This window comes from Moschus berezovskii, chromosome 12 (assembly GCF_049115385.1).
Source record: "Moschus berezovskii isolate FMDL1 chromosome 12, NW_MosBer_1.0, whole genome shotgun sequence".
Lineage (NCBI taxonomy): Eukaryota > Metazoa > Chordata > Mammalia > Artiodactyla > Moschidae > Moschus > Moschus berezovskii.
Genome location: NC_142471.1, coordinates 2,753,893 through 2,761,313, shown reverse-complemented (window position 1 = coordinate 2,761,313; position 7,421 = coordinate 2,753,893). Strand labels below are relative to the sequence as shown.

The 7,421-nt window shown below is 50.7% G+C and overlaps 2 pseudogenes; both read right to left on the bottom strand.

Moving 5' to 3' along the window:
- Positions 1-2,180: 2,180 nt before the first annotated feature.
- LOC129556074 (5S ribosomal RNA) lies at positions 2,181-2,299 on the bottom strand (annotated as a pseudogene).
- A 23-nt stretch (positions 2,300-2,322) lies between these two features.
- Positions 2,323-2,941, bottom strand: LOC148775916 (uncharacterized; annotated as a pseudogene).
- Positions 2,942-7,421: the final 4,480 nt, after the last annotated feature.

Below are 7,421 nucleotides of genomic sequence, written 5' to 3'. Positions count from 1 at the left end.
GCTTTCGCTGAGTTGGGCTCCTGCTGTGCTTGGCCTCTTCCTTGTGCGACAATGCCTAGGTTGTTTCAGCCAGGTAAAATCTGAGAAAGGACACCACAGATGTGGGGGGAGTTTGTAATTTCTACAGTTCTATCTTGTCACAACAAAAATTTGAAAAGACTGGCCAGCGTTACAGCTCTCAGACAGACCAGTAATACGGCTGCGTGTTATGACTCAGTTTTATTTAGAAAATAAAGGAAAATACATCCTCTAGGCATGAGGGCCGGAGAAGGCAACGGCAACCCACTCCAGTACTCTTGCCTGGAAAGTCCCATGGACGGAGGAGCCTGGTAGGCTGCTCCACGGGGTTGATAGGAGTCGGAGGCGACTTAGCGGCTTCACTTTCACTTTTCACTTCCATGCATTGGAGAAGGAAACGGCAACCCACTCCAGTGTTCTTGCCTGGAGAATCCCAGGGAAGGGGGAGCCTGGTGGGCTGCCGTTTATGGGGTCGCACAGAGTCGGACACGACTGAAGCGACTTAGCATCAGCAGCAGGCATGAGGACATGCCTGCCCAAAAGGGGTGAAAAGAAGAGACACAGATAGAGATGCACGGCGCCTTGGATCATCATTTACATGTTTTTTCTCCTCCCCCTGGGCCTGCTGCTGCTGCTGCTGCTGCTGCTGCTGCTGCTGCTAAGTCACTTCAGTCGTGTCCGACTCTGTGTGACCCCACCAGGCTCCCCCGTCCCTGGGATTCTCCAGGCAAGAACACTGGAGTGGGTTGCCATTGCCTTCTCCAATGCATTTAAGTGAAAAGTGAAAGTGAAGTCGCTCAGTCGTGTCCGACCCCCAGCGACCCCATGGACTGCAGCCCACCAGGCTCCTCCATCAATGGGATTTTTCAGGCAAGAGTACTGGAGTGGCTTGCCATTGCCTTCTCCGCCCCCTGGGCCTGCCCTACCTAAATTGAAATAGCCAGTACTGTTCGTTCTACCTGAGTTTCTCACTCTGCTACTTGGAGCTCCTTTGTTCTATTTTCGCGGCTTTCTCTTCCTTGTCTTTAGTCACATCATTCTGGACTCCTTTTTTCTATTCTCACTGTGTAGGAGAAGAGACAGGAAGCCGGGTATAAGGAGAGACAGAGACAGAAAGAGAGGAAGGTTCAGAGACAGACTCCGAGACAGCGAGAAGGAGATGCAGACAGACAGACAGACACGCACACACGCAAGTTCGGTCGCACAAAGACATGCACACACAGGGATGGAGACACAGAGAGAGAGAAACACAGATCGACGGACAGAGAGGCGGAAAACGGGAGACAGACAGGGGAGCGAGGATGGCATTCGATCTGAGACAGACACCCTGGCAGAGAGAGGCCGCGCAGAAGCAGCTGCTTCCCCAGGGGAGGGGGGACGCGGTGCCCTGGGGCTGGCGGTCACCCGTGGGTCCCCAAGACTTCCTCGCAGCCTAGGTCTCAGAGGTCCCCTTCGCCTTGGCTACCTAAGGCGAGACCCAGCCCCCGCCCCCAGGCCAGAGGTTGCGAGTGGGAGAGGGTGTGTGTGAGTGAGTGTGTCGGTGGGCGAGGGTGGGGTGGGTCGACTGGGGCCCGGGTGGATCCCCGGAAGGGAGGGGGGAGGGTGTGGGGGCCGGGGGCTGGGAAGCCCGTGTGGTCCTCTTGCTGTCTCTCTCTCCCTCATTGTCCGTCTCCGTTACCTGTGGTTTCCGGCTCTTGAACCGTGTAGGCGGCGGGGTGTGTCTACGTGTGGGTGCGGGTGTGTGTGTGTGTGAGAGAGAGAGATGCGCGCGCCAGCGCTCGTGCGGGAGTCCGCGCCTTCGCCTGCAAGGATGGGGCTGGTGGGGTGGGGGTGGGGGTGGGGCTGGGGCTGGGGCGGGGCCGCGCCGGGGATTGCCTGAGGCCTGCCAAGGAGCCCCAGACCGAGCCCGCGCCCCCCAACCCCCCACGACGGTCTTCTGGTTTCCTGGAAGGCGAATGTGGAGGGGCTCGCCGGCCACGCGGAGGCAATCCCGGTCTGCAGCGGGAGTCGGGGCGCCGGCCACCCAGGCCGGGAGGGGAGGGGCTGGAAGGCATGCGACCCGCTCTGAGCGCGGTGGGATGCCAGGGGCCCGAGGCAGGTGGGGCTTGCGGGGGTGGGGGCGGGGGAGGGGCCCGGGGGCTGAAGGAGAGGGGAGGAAAAAAAGCCTACAGCACCCGGTATTCCCAGGCGGTCTCCCATCCAAGTACTAACCAGGCCCGCCCCTGCTTAGCTTCGGAGATCAGACCAGATCGGGCGCGTTCAGGGTGGTATGGCCGTAGAGGGAGGCGGCTGCCGCCAGGCGCCCTAAGAAGCCTGCGCTGCACCTGCCTTGCGCTCTGACCCGCCGGTCGGGCCAGCCGTTCACAGCTCTCCACCGAGCGCGCGCTGCACGCGGGCCGCACCACCCGCGACAGGACTCCGGGCCGGCCGAGGCCGCCCCGCCCCCACGCACACCCCCACCCCCGGCCAGCACCTGCCCGGCCCGGCCCGGGGGCCCACAGGGCTTCAGGGACCTGGAGCGGCCAGCTGGGCGTGCGTAAGGGGGGGCTGGTGGGTGGGGTGAGGGGCGTGGAAGTCTCCGCGCTCTCCCACCTGGGACCATCCAGGCCCGCCCCCGCTCAGCGGCCGCCGACCCCACCCCACCCCCCACCGCATTCGCTGCTCAGGGCCACGTGGACCCGGCGGTGTCTGGCTTTGGACCCCGCCGCAGCCCGTGGTCCTCTGAGCCTTCTGCGGGCCTAGGCGCAGTCCAGCCGTGGCCCTGAGCGCCCATCCTGCCCGGCACCTGCCGGGCGCCCAAACCCACTGGGAGCCCCCAGCGCGCTTGACCGGAGCGCCTCAGCCCCGCCCCTTCGCCACTATTATCATTCCCCACTTCTGAACTATCCCTCACTCTGGCTTCCCTTACAATAGCTTCTCTCATATTCTTTCCACCTGTCTGACTACTTCCACCTGTAGCGGATTCTCCTGTTCATCCGATAACTGTATTCTCCTCCAGAATTCTACACTAGAATCTATTTTCCCATCTTCCTAGGTGATCACATGCACTAATCACCTGGCCTGTGATGTGCAAGCCTCCATCTCGGCTCCTCCCCCACATCCTCTGCATACAGACACCTGCTTAGTGGGAATATTCACCTGTGCGTCCACCTAACGTGATTATACTACCCATTCAAAACTTTTCCAGGATTTCTTTTCTCTGTCTCAGTGACTCACCCAGCCATTGAACCTGAAATCTGGACACCATCCATCGCCTTTATGTTCATTTGGTCAGCAAGTGATTTCTGTTCTATGTTGTTAATATCCCTCAAATATATCCCGTCTCCAGCACTGTGTTTTCCCACAACCTGTTACAGGCCCCTTGCCTCTCTAACAGTATAACCAAACAATCTTCAAAGTGGCCTACTGCCTCCAAGTCTGGGCAGCCTCCCCTTAGATGGCCCCTAGGCTGTCAGTGTACCCTCTCTTATGTCTCTGCTCTCCCAAATTCAAGGCAAAGCCCAAGGTCCTCAGCCAGGTTTGCAGATGCAGTGATAGGTGGGTGTGGGAGAAGCTTTACAACTGAGTCTGTTTTCTCACCAGAGTATGTTGTGGTTCAGTTGCTAAATCATGTCTGACTCATCGCAAACCCACGAACTGATATCTCCTGGAGTTTGCTCAAATTCATGTTCATTGAGTGGGTGATGCCATCCATCTCATCCTCTGTTGCCTCCTTCTCCTCCTGCCCTAGATCTTTATGGTCCTTACTCTGCCTTCTTTATGGTCCAACTCTCACATCTGTACATGACTACTGGAAAAACCATAGCTTAGACTATGGGGACCTTTATTGGCAAAGTGATGTCTCTGTTTTCTAATACGATGTATCAGTTCAGTTCAACCAGTCATATCCAACCCTTTGCAACCCCATGGACTGCAGCACACCAGGCCTCCCTGTCTATCACCAACTCCCAGAGCCTGCTTAAACTCATGTCCATCAAGTCAGTGATGCCATCCCACCATCTCATCTTCTGTCTTCCCCTTCTCCTCCTGCCTTCAATCTTTCCCAGCATCAGGGTCTTTTCCAATGTGTCAGTTCTTTGCATCATGTGCCTAGTATTGGAGCTTCAACTTCAGCATCAGTCCTTCCAATGGGAAGTCAGGACTGATTTCCTTTAGGATGGACTGGTTGGATCTGCTTGCAGTCCAAGTGACCCTCAAGAGTCTTCTCCACCACCACAGTCCAAAAGCATCAATTCTTCGGTGCTCAGTATTTTTTATGGTCCAACTCTCACATCCATACATGACTACTACAAAAACTACAGCTCTGACTAGACAGACGTTTGTCAGCAAAGTAATGTCTCTGCTTTTTAATATGCTGTCTAGGTTGGTCATAGCCAAGCATCACTCAATTTCATGACTGCAGTCACCATCGGCAGTGATTTTGGAGCACAAGAAAATAGTTTGTCACTGTTTCCATTGTTTCCCCATCTATTTTCCATGAAGTGATGGGACCAGATGCCATGATCATCGTGTTTTGAATGTTTAGTTTTAAGCCAGCTTTTTCACTCTCCTCTTTCACTTTCATCAATAGGCTCTTCAGTTCCTCTCAGCTTTCTGCCATAAGGGTGGTATCCTCTGCATATCTGAGGTGATTGATATTTCTCCCAGCAATCTTGATTCCAGCCTGAGCTTCTTTCAGCCCAGCGTTCCTCATGATGTACTCTCCATATAAGTTAAATAAGCATGGTGACAATATACAACCTTGATGTACTCCTTTTCTTATTTGGAACCAGTCTGTTGCTCCATGTCCAGTTCTAACTGTTGCTTCCTGACCTGCATACAGGTTTCTCAAGAGGCAGGTCCGGTGGTCTGGTATTCCCATCTCTTTCAGAATGTTCCACAGTTTATTGTGATCCACACAGTCAAAGGCTTTGGCATAGTCAATGAAGCAGAAATAGATGTTTTTCTGGAACTCTCTTGCTTTTTCCGTGATCCAGCGGATGTTGGCAAATTGATCTCTGGTTCCTCTGCCTTTTCTAAAACCAGATTGAACATCTGGAAGTTCACGATTCACATATTGCTGAAGCCTGGCTTGGAGAATTTTGAGCATGACTTTACTAGCGTGTGAGATGAGTGCAATTGTGCGGTTGTTTGAGCATTCTTTGGCATTCTCTTTCTTTGGGATAGGAATGAAGACTGACCTTTTCCAGTCCTGTGGCCACTGCTGAGTTTTCCAAATTTGCTGGCATATTGAGTGCAGCACTTTCACAGCATCATCTTTCAGGATTTGAAATAGCTCAACTGGAATTCCATCACCTCCACTAGCTTTGCTCCTAGTGATGCTTTTTAAGGCCCACTTGACTTCACATTCCAAGATGTCTGGCTCAAGGTCAGTGATCATGCCATCGTGATTATCTTGGTCATGAATATCTTTTTTGTACAGTTCTTCTGTGTATTCTTGCCATCTCTTCTTAATATCATCTTCTTCTGTTAGGTCCATACCATTTCTGACCTTTATCATGAACAGTGTGAAAAGGTAAAATGATAGAATACTGAATGAGGAATTCCCCAGGTCGGCAGGTGCCCAGTATGCTACTGGAGAGCAGTGGAGAAATAACTCAAGAAAGAATGAAGGGATGGCGCCAAAGCAAAAACAATACCTAGTTGTGGATGTGACTGGTGATAGAAGCAAGGTCCGATGCTGTAAAGACCCATGCAATATTGCATAGGAACCTGGAATGTTAGGTCCATGAATCAAGGCAAATTGGAAGTGGTCAAACAGGAGATGGCAAGAGTGAACGTAGACATTCTAGGAATCAGTGAACTAAAATGGACTGGAATGGGTGAATTTAACTCAGATGACCATTATATCTACTACTGTGGGCAGGAATCCCTTAGAAGAAATGGAGTAGCCATCATGGTCAACAAAAGAGTACGAAATGCAGTACTTGGATGCAATCTCAAAAATGACAGAATGATCTCTGTTCATTTCCAAGGCAAACCATTCAATATGACAGTAATCCAAGCCTATGTCCCAATCAGTAATGTTGGAGAAGGAAACGGTAACCCACTCCAGTATTCTTGCCTGGAGAATCCCATGGACAGAGAAGCCTGGTAGGCTACAGTCCACGGGGTCGCATAGAGTCGGACACGACTGAGCGACAGAATGAACGGAACGGAAGAAGCCCAAGTTGAACGGTTCTATGAAGACCTATAAGACCTTTTAGAACTAACACCCAAAAAAGATGTCCTTTTCATTATAGGGGACCGGAATGCAAAAGTAGGAAGTCAAGAAACACCTGGAGTAACAGGCAAATTTGGCCTTGGGGCACAGAATGAAGAAGGGCAAAGGCTAATAGTTTTGTCAAGAGAATGCACTGGTCATAGCAAACACCCTCTTCCAACAACACAAGAGAAAACTCTACACATGGACATCACCAGAAGGTCAACACTGAAATCAGAATGACTTTATTCTTTGCAGCCAAAGATGGAGAAGCTCTATACAGATAGCAAAAACAAGACTTTGAGCTGACTGTGGCTCAGATCATGAACTCCTTATTGCCAAATTCAGACTTAAATTGAAAAAAGTAGGGAAAACCACTTGACCATTCAGGTATGACCTAAATCAAATCCCTTATGATTCTACAGTGGAAGTGAGAAATAGCTTTAAGGGACTAGATCTGATAGATAGAGTGCCTGATGAACTATGGACGGAGGTTCACGACATTGTACAGGAGACAGGGACCAAGACTATCCTCATGGAAAAGAAATGCAAAAAAGCAAAATGGTTGTCTGAGGAGCCCTTAAAAATAGCTGTGAAAAGAAGAGGAGCGAAAAGCAAAGGAGAAAAGGAAAGATATAAGCATCTGAATGCAGAGTTCCAAAGAATAGCAAGGGGAGATAAGAAAGCCTTCCTCAGAGATCAATGCCAAGAAATAGAGGAAAATAACAGAATAGGAAAGACAAGAGATCTTTTCAAGAAAATTAGAGATACCAAGGGAACATTTCATGCCAATAAGTCACCCAGGAACCTCTAAAGCAGTCAGGTGTTTTGGAAAATGTTACACCTATCACTGGAGTCCACAGAAGTACACACACGAAGGACACACAACACTAAGAGATTCACCTAATAAGTTTTATTTTCTTTACCCATGACCATTAGCAAAGCATTAGAAGCAGAGGATATAGAAATACAGCTTTAGACATATTTCAAGTGTCCACAAAACTACTGAATACATTTCTAGTGGATAGCTAAATTATATCACCATTACTGCCAGCTGCATAAAGATGTTGATTAAAGTATTTTGAATGAGAATACACTTGAGTAAGAATAAAACATTCTTGGAAAGCACTATTGGCAAGAGCGTACTGCTGGAGTAGATTTTTCCAGTCAATTCATTCTGTGTCTCTCCTAGAAGAGAGAC